General features: G+C 40.8%; 1 protein-coding gene and 1 pseudogene across 2 annotated transcripts in view; one reads left to right on the forward strand and one right to left on the reverse strand.

The window, feature by feature from the left end:
• The window catches only part of ZFP82 (ZFP82 zinc finger protein), a 71,605-nt gene that overhangs the window by 25,074 nt on the left and 34,384 nt on the right, over window positions 1-12,147 (reverse strand). The window lies entirely within an intron of this gene.
• On the forward strand, window positions 689-2,302 carry LOC138997050 (ornithine decarboxylase-like; annotated as a pseudogene).

The following is a 12,147-nucleotide window of genomic DNA, read 5'->3' on the forward strand; positions in this document are numbered from 1 at the left end:
AGCAAGAGAAAAACAGTCAGTTACCTACAAGGGAGTACCCATATGACTGTCAGCTGATTTCTCAATAGAAACTATGCAGGCCAGAAGGGAGTGGCAAGAAATATTCAAAGTGATGAATAGCAAGAACCTACAACCAAGATTACTTTACCCAGCAAAGCTATCATTCAGAATTGAAGGTCAGATAAAGAGCTTCACAGATAAGAAAAAGCTAAAGGAGTTCATCACCATCAAACCAGTATTATATGAAATGCTGAAAGGTATTCTTTAAGAAGAGGAAGAAGAAAAAGGTAAAGATAAAAATTATGAACAACAAATACATATCTATCAAGAAGTGAATCTAAAAATCAAGTGAATAAATAATCTGATGAACAGAATAAACTGGTGATTATAATAGAATCAGGGGCATAGAAAGGGAGTGTACTGACAATTCTCAGGGCGAAATGGGTGTGAGGGGTGCGGGAAGACACTGGACAAAAATCGTACACCTATGGATGAGGACAGTGGTGGGGGGGTTAAGGGCAGAGGGTGGGGTGGGAACTGGGTGGAGGAGAGCTATGGAGGGAAAAAAGAGGAACAACTGTAATAATCTGAACAATAAAGATTTAATTTAAAAAATTAATAAAACCATTTTTTTAAAATCCCATCTCTTCATTTTCCTTTTTGTTGCATTTCAGAACTTCTAGAAACCATGAGCAAATTTAGTAATGAAGAGTTTGACTTTCATTTCCTCAATGAGGGCTTTACTGCCAAGGAGATGCTGAATCAAAAAATTAATGAAGTCTCTTCTTCTGATGATAAGGATGCCTTCTATTTTACAGACCTGGGAAATATTCTAAAGAAACATCTGAAATGGTTAAAAGCTCTTCCTTGGGTCACTCCCTTTAATGCAGTCAAATGCAATGACAGCAGAACATAGTGAAGATCGTAGCTGCCATCAGGATGGGATTTGACAGTGCCAGCAAGACTGAAATACAATTGGTGCAGACACTTGGGGTGCCTCCAGAGAGAATGATCTATGCAAATCCTTATAAAAAAAAGTATCTCAGATTTTCCCTGGCTGGTTTGGCCCAGTGGATAGAGTGTCAGCCTGCGGACTAGTTCAATTCCAGTCAAGGGCACATGCCCAGGGTTGCGGGCTCAATCCCCAGTAGGAGGCATACAGAAGGCAGCTGATCGATGATTCTCATCATTGATGTTTCTATCTCTCTCCCTTCCTCTCTCTGAAATCAATAAAACATATATTTTTTTAAAAAACTCAGATTAAATATGCTATTAATAGTGGAGACCAAAGGATGACTTTCAATAGTGAAGTCAAATTGATGAAAGTTGCCAGGGAACATCCAAAGGCAAAGTTGGTTTTGCAGATTGCCACTGATGGTTCCAAAGTGGTCTGTTGTCTCAGTGTTAAATTTGGTGCCACATTCAAAACCAACAGGTTTCTTTTGGAATGGGCAACAGATGTCATTGGTGTCAGTTTCCACATGGGAAGTAGCTGTACCAATTCTGAGAACTTAATGCAGGCCATCTCTGATGCCCACTGTGTTTGACATGGGAGCTGAGGTTGGTTTCAACATGCATCTGCTTGATATTGGTAGTGACTTCCTGGATCTGAGGATCCAAAGCTTAAATTTGAAGAGATTGCCAGTGTATTCAATCCAGCCCTTGACAAGTCAGACTCAGGAGTGACACTCATTGCTGAGGCAGGAAGATACCATGTTGCATCAGCTTTCACACTTACAGTTAATATTGCCAAAACAAAAACAAAAAAACCACACACACACACACACACACAAAAACACTGGTATTAAAGGAACAAACAGGCTCTGATAACGATGATGAGCCAAGAGAAAAACTCCTTATGTATTATGCGAAATGATGGAGTATATGGATATTTAGTTGCATCCTCTATGATGATCATACACACGTGAAGCCCCTTCTGCAGAAGAGGCCCAAACCGGCTGAGAAGTATTATCATCCAGCATATGGGGATCAACATGTGAAGGCCCTGATCACATTGTAGAGCACTTTGGCTTGCCTGAGATGCATGTGGGAAACTGGATGCTTTTTAAAAATTGGGTGCTTACATTGTTGCTTCTACTTCTACTTTCAAAGGATTCCAGAGACTGGCTGATTACTCTGTGACGTCAGGGCCGACATGGCAACTGATGCAGCAAGTCCAGAACCACGACTTCTGCCTGAGGTGGAGGAGCAGGACATCAGCACTCTGCCTATTTCTTGTGCCTGGGAGAGTAGGATGAAATGCCAACCAGCAGCCTGTGCTTCAGCTCGTATTAATGTGTAGATGCCATTATTGTAGTTGTTATGTGAGTATAGCTTGACTTTTGGGATTTGGGGGAACCATTTAACTTAATTATTGCTAGTTTTGAAATGTCTTTGTAAGTAAGGTTGGCACAGATGAAAGGATGTGGAAGGCCTAGGCAATGGGGTCACACTAATCTGTGTTCCTATGGAAACTATTTGAATATCTGCTTTATATGGATTTTTATTGAATTTTCAAACGTGCTACTACAGAGTGCCCCTCAACTGCCAAGCAAGCATTTGTAGCTGTACATTGGCAGAACAAGCCAAAGCTTAGTGTTGTGGCCTGTTTTAACAATGAAGTACTTTGAAAATAAAAAAATAAATAAAGACTCAATTACAATAAGAGGATGCACACACTCCACACAAGGAACATTCCTGGAGCATCCAGCTCATATGATCAAGGAGACTGTGCCATTGGATCCCATAAAACATCTACTACAAAACGCCACCCTATCAAGAATGAAAGATAAAGGAGATCTACCTAATATATAGTAACAAACACAAAAAGGCAGCCAAAATGAAAAGACAAAGAAACATGCCTTGAATAAAAGAAAAGGATAAATCTCCAGAAAAAGCTAAATGAAAAGGAGTCAAGCAATTTACCAGATATAGGATTTAAAAAAGTGGTTATAAAGATCATCAAAGAACTTGATATTTGAAGTTTGAGAAACTCAATGAGAGCATGAAAAAGGACAGAGAAACCATAACAGAACCAGTCAGAAATGAAGAAAACACTGAAATGAAGAATAGAATAGGAGGAATAAACAGTTGTTTATGAAGCAATAGGTCAAATCAGCAATTTGCAAGACAAGGTAGCAGAAAACATCCAACCAAAGCATCAAAAAGAAAAATAATTTTTTAAAAATAAAGATAACTTAAGAGACCTAAAGATAACATGAAGTATAACATCCACATCATAGAGGTATCAGCAGGAAAAAAGCAAGGGATCGAGAATCTATTGAAGAAATGATTTAAAATCTCACCAACCTGGTAAAGGAAAAACACATACAAGTCCAGGAAGTGCAGAGAGTCCCAAACAAGATGAATCCCAAGAGGGCCACACCAAGACACATTATAATAAAAATGAAAAGGGTTAAAAACAAAGAGAGGATCTCAAAAGCAGTAAGAAAATGACATTTAGTTATCTACAAGGGAACTCCCATAAGACTGTCTGGTGATTTCTCAACAGAATGTTTCAGGCAGAAGGGATTGTCATGAAATACTCAAATGGATGAAAAGCAAGGATCTATAAGCAAGACTATATTATCCAGCAAGGCTATCATTTAAAATTAAAATAAAGATCTTTCCAGACCAGAAAAAAACTAAAGGAGTTTACTACCACCAAACCAGTATTACAAGAAATGTTAGTCTTCATTAAGAAGAAAAAAACAGAGGAACATAGTTATAAAGAATAAAATGGCAATAAGTACGTACCTATCAATAACCACCTTAAATGTAAATGGCTTAAATGCTCCAATCAAAAGGCATAAAATAGCTTAATGGATAAGGAAATAAGACCCATATATATGTTGTCCACAAGAGGCCCACATCAGATCAACAGATACATACATACTAAAAGTTAAGGAATGGAAAAAGACATTTCATGCAAGTGAAAATGAAAAAAAAAAAAAAACTGAGGTAGCAATATAAATATCTGACAAAATAGACTTTAAAAGAAAGGCTATAATAAGAGAAAAAGAAGAAGAATTCATAATAAAGGGAGCAATTCAAAAAAAGATATAACCCTTGTTAACATCTAAGCAACTTAACAAAGGAGCACCTAAATATATATAAAGCAAAGCTTGAGAGATCAACAGTAATACAGTGATAGTAGGGGATTTTAACACCTAATTTACATCAATAGATAGCTCTTCCAGACAAAAAACCAACAAGGAAACAGCAGTCTTAAATGACACATTTTGTTGTTGTTAATCCTCAGCTAAGGATATATTTTCCATTAATTTTTAGAGGAGTAGAAGGAAGGGAAACAGGGAATGAGAGAGAGAGAGAGAGAGAGAGAGAGAGAGAGAGAGAGAGAGAGAGAGAAAGGGAGCGAAACATCGATGTGAGAAAGACACATTGACTGGTTGTCTCCCTCACACACTGGCCATGGGAACAAACCTGCAACCCAGGTACATACCCCTGACTAGGAATTGAACCTGTTAGTGGGCTGATGCTCCAACCACTTAGCAACAGCAGCCAAGGCAATTTAAGTGGTATCTTCAGAGCATTTCACCCTGAAACATAATATACATTTTTTGACCTTGCACATGGAACATTTCCTAGGATAGACCACATGTTAGGACACAAAAAAAGTCTCAATAAACTTAAGAAGACTGAAATTATATCAAGCATTTTCTCTGACCATAATGTTATGAAACAAGAAATCAATCACACAAAAAACCTGAAAAACACACAAAGAAATAAAGGCTAAATAGCATGTTACTAAACAATGAATGGTTAACAATGATTTCAAGGAAGAAATCAAAAGATACCTTGAAAGAAATAAAAATGAGAACACAACCCAAAATCTATATAACATAGCATAAGCAGTCCTAAGAGGGAAATTCATAGCATTACAGGTCTACGTCAAGAAACAAGAAAAATCTCAAAAACAGAGAAACATCTAACTTTAGACTATAAAAAGAACAATAAAGCCAAAAATAAGTAGAAGACAGGGAAAAATAAAGATCATAGCAAAAATAAACAAAATGGCCACAAAATGGGTCATGGGTTCGATTCCTGGTCAAGGGCATATACCTCAGTTTGATCACCAGCCCCGGCATGGGTGCACAGGAGAGAGGCCAATCAAGGTGTTTCTCTCTCTCCTCCCTCCCTTCCACTCTCTCTAAAAATCAATGGAAACAATATCCTTGGATGAGAATCCTATATAAAAAAAAGCCTAATATGCTAAGTGTCTGGTCATCCATTCAACCAATCAAAGCCAAGGGAACAAACCTGCAACCCATATGCTAATGATATGCTAAGGCTGCTCAAACGCTCGCTATGACATGCACTGACCACCAGGGGGAAGGCAGTCAACTGGCCAACCAGTCACTATGACATGCACTGACCACCAGGGGGCAGACGCTCCAACCGGTAGGTTAGCTTGCTGCTGGGGTCCAGCCAATCAGTACTGAGCCAGACGGGCCAGACACACCTGGGGCCCTCCCATTGTCCCTCCCCAACTGGCAAACCTCCCACGTCCCTCCCCGGTATCGATCGTGCACTGGTGGGGTCCCTCAGCCTGGCCTGCACCCTCTAGGAATCCGGGACCCCTCAAGGGATGTTGGAGGGCCGGTTTCAACCCGATCCCACAGGCCTGGCCGAGGGACCCCACTGGTGCACGAATTCATGCACCAGGCCTCAAGTGTAAAAATAAAATAGAGTCTAAAAACTAAGTACTGGGGGTGTGGAGGGTGTAGTGATGGGGAAGGAGGAGCTTTTCTCATCCTCCTGGAACCTTGGATTCCCGACAGTTTTGCAGAACACTCATATCCATGGACTCTAACATGGACTTCATTTTAAAAAATATAAAGATCATCAATGGACAAAAACATGAGTCATTTTGTATTGTAGCATTCAAATCCTAGAACTTTGGGAAAGCAAAAGTACAAGTTTTCTATTGAAAACCTATTTGAAGAAATAATGACAGAAAACTTCCCCTGCTCGTTGAAAGAAATAGACTTACAAGTCCAGGAAGCGCAGAGTCTCACACAAGAGGAACCCAAAGAGGCCCACATCACAATTAAAATGCCAAGGGTTAAAGACAAAGGGAATCTTAAAAGCAGCAAGAGAAAAGCAGTTAATTATCTACAACAGAGCACCCATATAACTGTCAGCTGATTTCTCAACAGAAACTGCAGGCCAGAAGGGAATGACAAGAAATATTCAAAGTGATGAATAGCAAGTCCCTATAGCCAAGATTACTCTACCCAGCAAAGCTCTCATTTAGAATTGAGGGTCAGGTAAAGAGCTTCACAGACAAGAAAAAGCTAAAGGCGTTCACCACCACCAAACCAGTACTACATGAAATGCTGAAGGGTATTCTTTAAGAAGAGGATGAAGGAGAAGAAGGGGAAGAGATAAAAATATGAACAATAAAATGGCAACAAATACATATCTATCAACAATTGAACCTTAAAATAAAAATAAACGAACAAGAAATCTAATGAACAAACTGAACAAGAAATTTAATGAATAAAATAGAATTAGAGGCATGGAAACATGGAACAGACAGACAAATCTCAGAGGGAAGGGGGTTGGGGGAACAGGAAGAGATTAACCAAAGATCTTATATGCATTACCTATGGACACAGACAATAGGCTGATAAAGGCCTGGGGCTGGGCAGGAACTGGGTTGAGCGGGTGGGGGAAAGAGGGACATCTGTAATACTCTCAACAATAAAGATTTTAAAAAAAGAAAAAAAAAAGTACAAGTTTTCAAAGACCCTGAGGCCTACCATCATTACTCATTCAAAATTTGAGTTTGAATGACTTCATCAAGACTTAGATCTTCAAAAGCCTCAAATCTCATCTGCATTAAAGCTCTCTATTGAACTCTGTCACAAAACTAAAAGCTTAAAGGGACTAAAATCCATTAATACATTCTATTTTACATCCTTTTCTCTTGTCTCTTCAATTTCCTTCACCTTTCACATCTTTCATATTTCTTACTAGAGGCCCGGTGCAGAAAATTTGTGCACAGGAGCAGGGGGTGTTCCCTCAGCCCAGCCTGTGCCCTCTCACAATCCGGGACCCCTCAGGGGGATGTCCAGGTTACTGGCAGTCGGACATCCCTCTCGCAATCCAGGATGCTGCATGCACCAAAGACCATACTTTTCATACAGGTGAAAGGCATCTTGCTATTGTATGGGTAGCTACATAACATGATCCTTCTGAGGCAGTAGTACCATTTTTCCCATCTTATGGGTGGAGAAACTGAAGCAGGGAGAAGTTAAGTAATTGGCTTTGTCACACAGTTATAAGTGTCAAAATCAGGGCTGACCACAAAATGTGCAAGCCAGAGTCCATGCATGTCATTGCTGCATCATCCTGTTTTTTCAGTGTTAGAGTAGCCTTGCCAGGTTTAAATTTTTAAATCTAAGAGACTGTTCCCAATATATAGGTCAGGGTCCCTAGGCCTGGCCGGCAATCAGGGCTGATCTATGGGGCAACCGGCAGGGCAATTGGGGTGCCCCAGCTGGCACCTGCCTTGGTTGGTGGCCTGGTGCTGCCCGCTGGCCAGCCCTGCTCCCCACTGCCACCACCGGTCACCTCCCTCTGCAAGGCGACCAGCAGGCGGGGTGATCTGGGGGCCCCCGCTGGCACTTAGCAGGCGGCCTGGAGAAGCCCACTCACTGGCCCCAAACCCCGCCACCAGCCGCCTCCCTCTGCGGGAGGTGACCAGCAGGGCAATCAGGGACAGCAACACCCACTTGCCAGCCAGCCCTGCCCCCCACTGCTGCCACCAGCCGTCTCCCGCTGCAGAAAGACTGGTGGGGAGGTCGGGGGACCCTGCTCATGCCTGCCTTGGCTGGCCTGGGGCCTTCAGGCTGGGGGAAGCTCCTGCGTTGAGCATCTGCCCCCTGGTGGTCAGTGCATGTCATAGCAACTGGTCATTCTGCCATTCGGTCGATTTGCATATTAGGCTTTTACTACATAGGACTAGAGGCCCGGTGCATGAAATTCGTGCACGGGGGCCGGGGGGGTCACTCAGCCCGGCCTGCACCCTCTCCAATTCGGGACCACTCGGGCGATGTCCGACTCGCAATCCGGGACCGCTGGCTCCTAAAGACTCACCTGCCTGTCTGCCTGATCCCCCAACCCCTCTTCCTGCCTGCCTAATCGCCCCTGACTGCCCTCTCCCGCCGGCCTGATCACTCCCAACTGTCCTCCCCTGCCAGCCTGATCACCCCCAACTGCCCTCCCCTGCCGGCCTGATCGCCCCTAACTGCTCTCCCCTGCCGGCCTGATTGCCTCTAACCATCTCTGCCTTGGCCCCCACAACTGTGGCTTTGTCCGGAAGAAAGGCAGGATGACCGGAAGATGTCCAGTCGATCTGGTCTAATTAGCATATTACCCTTTTATTAGTATAGATGTTCCTTTAGACCAAAGCTAAGGACACAGTACTTTCCAAAAGAATATATATCCTATGGCCATAAGTTTTCATTGGTAGAGAAGCATAAACATTGCAGGATAAGTTTAGAATCACGTCTTTTGTTGTGTCCTATAAAAACTTGAATCAACAATAAGAAAAGGAGGATTAAGTGGTAAAAATATTTGAGGTCAGATTGTACTCTCTGAGTCTATGTGGTTTAGAGAAAAGAGCCTCAACCTAAAAGTTAATGGTTCTTATTCTCTCTGCCTCTTCCCAAATATCTGATAACCTGGAAAATCACTTAACCACTCTGAGCCTTAACTTCATCTGAAAAGCAAATCTGGTAATATATATTTTCCTTGCCTACTTCACAGGGTTGTTGTGAAGATCAAATGAAATAGCATATATAAAAAGGACTGTTAGATAAAATGTGCAATACACACATAGTTGCAAGTCACCCCCTCAGTTTTGGGCCTGGGAAAGTAGGTGATTTAAGCACACTGAAAGCACCCACCATGTCCAGGCTGGACATGTGTAACAAGGCTAAGTTAATTTTTGTTTTCTCTGAGTACATAGAGTACTCTTGTGGGCTAATTCTAAGAAGGAGGAAGACTATAAATTTCCCCAAAATTATATAAGTTAGTATTACTCTAGAGCTGTTATGTGTTGTAACATATTTGTTGTTTGCAAAATTTACTAAGTTGTGACCCGCTTTTTTTTTTTTTTTTTTTTTTTAATGAAAGAACACAGAGCAGAACATTTCTCAATGCATCCTACCTGGTAAGCGTCAATATTGTTTTAATTATATAAGTGTGTGAATGTGTGTGTTTGTATTTGTGTACTTGGTCATTAAATAAAATGCATTTTTAAAAAATATATTTCTTTATTGATTTCAGAGAGGAAGGGAGGAGAGAGAGATAGAAACATCAATGATGAGAGAGAATCATTGATTGGCTGCCTCCTGCACACCCCCCACTGGGGAATGAGCCCGCAACCCCGGCATGTGCCCTCGGCCGGAATCGAACCTGGGACCCTTCAGTCCGCAGGCTGACACTCTATCCATTGAGCCAAGCCGGCTAGGGCTAAAATGCATTTTTTATGAAGAAAATAAATGAATAAAAATAAAAACCAAGTACTGGTTCTTGGAAAAGATAAACAAGATTGACAAACATTTAACCAGACCCATAAAGAAAAAAGAGAGAGGACCCAAATAAATAAAATCAGAAATAAAAGAGAAGTAACAAATGAACAGCACAGAAATACAAAGGACTGTAAGAAAATATTGTAAACAACTACATGCCAAAAAATTGGACAATTGGGACTATATAAAAAAATAGCTAGAAAGATACAACCTTCCAAAACTAATCAGGAAGAGTCAGGAAATATGAATAGACCAATTATAGCTAAGAAAATTGAAGCAGTAATTTAAAAAACTCTCAACAAACCAATGTCCTAGAATGAATGGCTTCTCAGGTGAATTTTACCAAACATTCAAAGAATGAATACCTATTCTTTTCAAACTATTTCAAAAAATTAAAGAGGAAGAAAGACACAAGCTCATTTTATGAGGCCAGCATTATCCTAATTTCAAAACCTACATAAAGACACTACAAAGAAAGAAAATGAGCCTGGCCAGTGTGGCTCAGTGGTTGATCATCAACCCATGAACCAGGAGGTCATGGTTAATTCCCAGTCAGGGCACATGCCCAGGTTGCAGGCTCAATCCCCAGTTGGGGGCATTGTAGGAGGCAGTCAATCAATGATTCTCTCATTATTGATGCTTCTATCTCTCTCCCCCTCTCCCTTCTACTCTGAAGTCAATAAAAATTCCTTTTCTAAAAAAGAAAGAAAATGATAAGCCAATATCCCTGATGAACATAGATGTTAAAATTCTCAACAAAATATTAGCAAACCGATGCAGCAATACCTTAAGAAAATCATATGCCATGATCAAGTGGGATTTATTGCTGGGATGTAATATTCACAAATAAAAGTTATATACCTCATAAACAAAATAAAGAGTAAAAGTCACATGATTGTATCAATAGATACAGAAAAAGCATCTGATAAAACCCAGCACCAATCTATACTAATAAAAGGGTAATATGCTAATCAGACCAGATCAACGGACATCTTCTGGATGTCTGACTTCCTTCCGGACAAAGCCACGGTGGTGGGGGCCAAGGCAGAGGCAGTTAGGGTCGATCAGGCCGGCAGGGGAGCAAGCAGTTAGGGGAGAGATCAGGCTGGCAGAGGAGGGCAGTTGGGGTCGATCAGGCTGACAGGGGAGCAGTTAAAGGGAGATCAGGCCAGCAGGCAGAGGTGGTTAGGGTGATCAGGCAGGCAGGCAGAGGCAGTTAGGGGCGATCAGGCAGGCAGGCAGGCGAGCAGTTAGGAGCCAGCGGTCCTGGATTGTGAGAGGGATGACCCAGATTGGAGAGGGTGCAGGCCAGGCTGAGGGACACCCCCGTCCCATGCACAAATTTCATGCACCGGGCCTCTAGTTTATGACAAAATCTCTCAGCAAAATGGGAATAGAGTGAACATACCTAAACATAGTAAAGAAGAACAAAGCTGGAGGATTCACACTACCTGACATCAAACTATACTACAAGGCCATAATAAACAAAGCAACATGGTACTGGCATAAAAACAGATATATAGATCAATAAAACAGAATAGAGAGCCAAGAAATAAACCCACACCTTTATGGTCAATTAATATTTGACAAAGGAAGCAAGAACATAGAGTTGTTTTACACAGTCTATTCAATTCAATAAATGGTGTAGGAAATTGGACAGATATGTGTAAAAAAATAAAAGTAGACCACCTTCTTGCACACCATACACAAGTATAAACAAAATGAATTAAAGACTTAAATGTAAGATGCGAAACCATAAATCTTCTAGAATAGTCAGTAAAATCTTGAACATTTCTTGCAGAAATATTTTTTCTGATATATATCCTAGGGCAAGGGAAACAAAAGCAAAAATAAACAAATGAGACTACATCAAACTAAAAAGTTTTTCCACCATAAAGGAAACCATTAACAAACTGAAAAGACAATCCACTCAATGGGAGAACATATTCACCAATGATACATCTGATAAGAAGTTACTATCCAAAATTTATAAATAACTTATACAATTCAACACCACAAAAATAATAATACAGTTAAAAAATGGGCAAAGGATATGAATAGACACTTCGCCAAAGTGTCTACAGATGGCCAATAAAAATATGAAGATGCTCAATGTCACTAATCATCAAGAGAAATGCAAATGTAAACCACAATATCTGACAGAATAGCTATCATCAATAAGTTAACACACAACTGTTGTCAAAGATGTGGAAAAAAGGGAACCCTCATGCACTGCTGGTGGGAAAGCAGATCGTACAGCCATGTGGAAAACAGTATGAAGTTTCCTCAAAAAATTAAAAATGGAACTGCCTTATAAGCCAGCAATTTCACTTTTGGTACTATATCCAAAGAGACCCAAAACACTAATTTGAAAAAATATATGCACCCCTATGTTCACTGCAGTGCTATTTACAATAGCCAAGATTTGGAAGCAGCCCAAGTGCCCATCAGTAGATCAGTGGATAAAAAAGCTGTGGTACATTTACACAATGGAATATTAAGTGGTTGGAAAAAAAGAAGGAACTCTACCCTTTGTGACAGCAGGGATGGACCTGGAGAGTATTATGCTAAGCGAAATAAGCCA

The sequence above is a fragment of the Myotis yumanensis genome, unplaced genomic scaffold (genome assembly GCF_028538775.1).
Source record: "Myotis yumanensis isolate MYYU_CA2020_CCGP unplaced genomic scaffold, mMyoYum1.0.hap1 SCAF_18, whole genome shotgun sequence".
In the NCBI taxonomy this organism is placed as follows: domain Eukaryota; kingdom Metazoa; phylum Chordata; class Mammalia; order Chiroptera; family Vespertilionidae; genus Myotis; species Myotis yumanensis.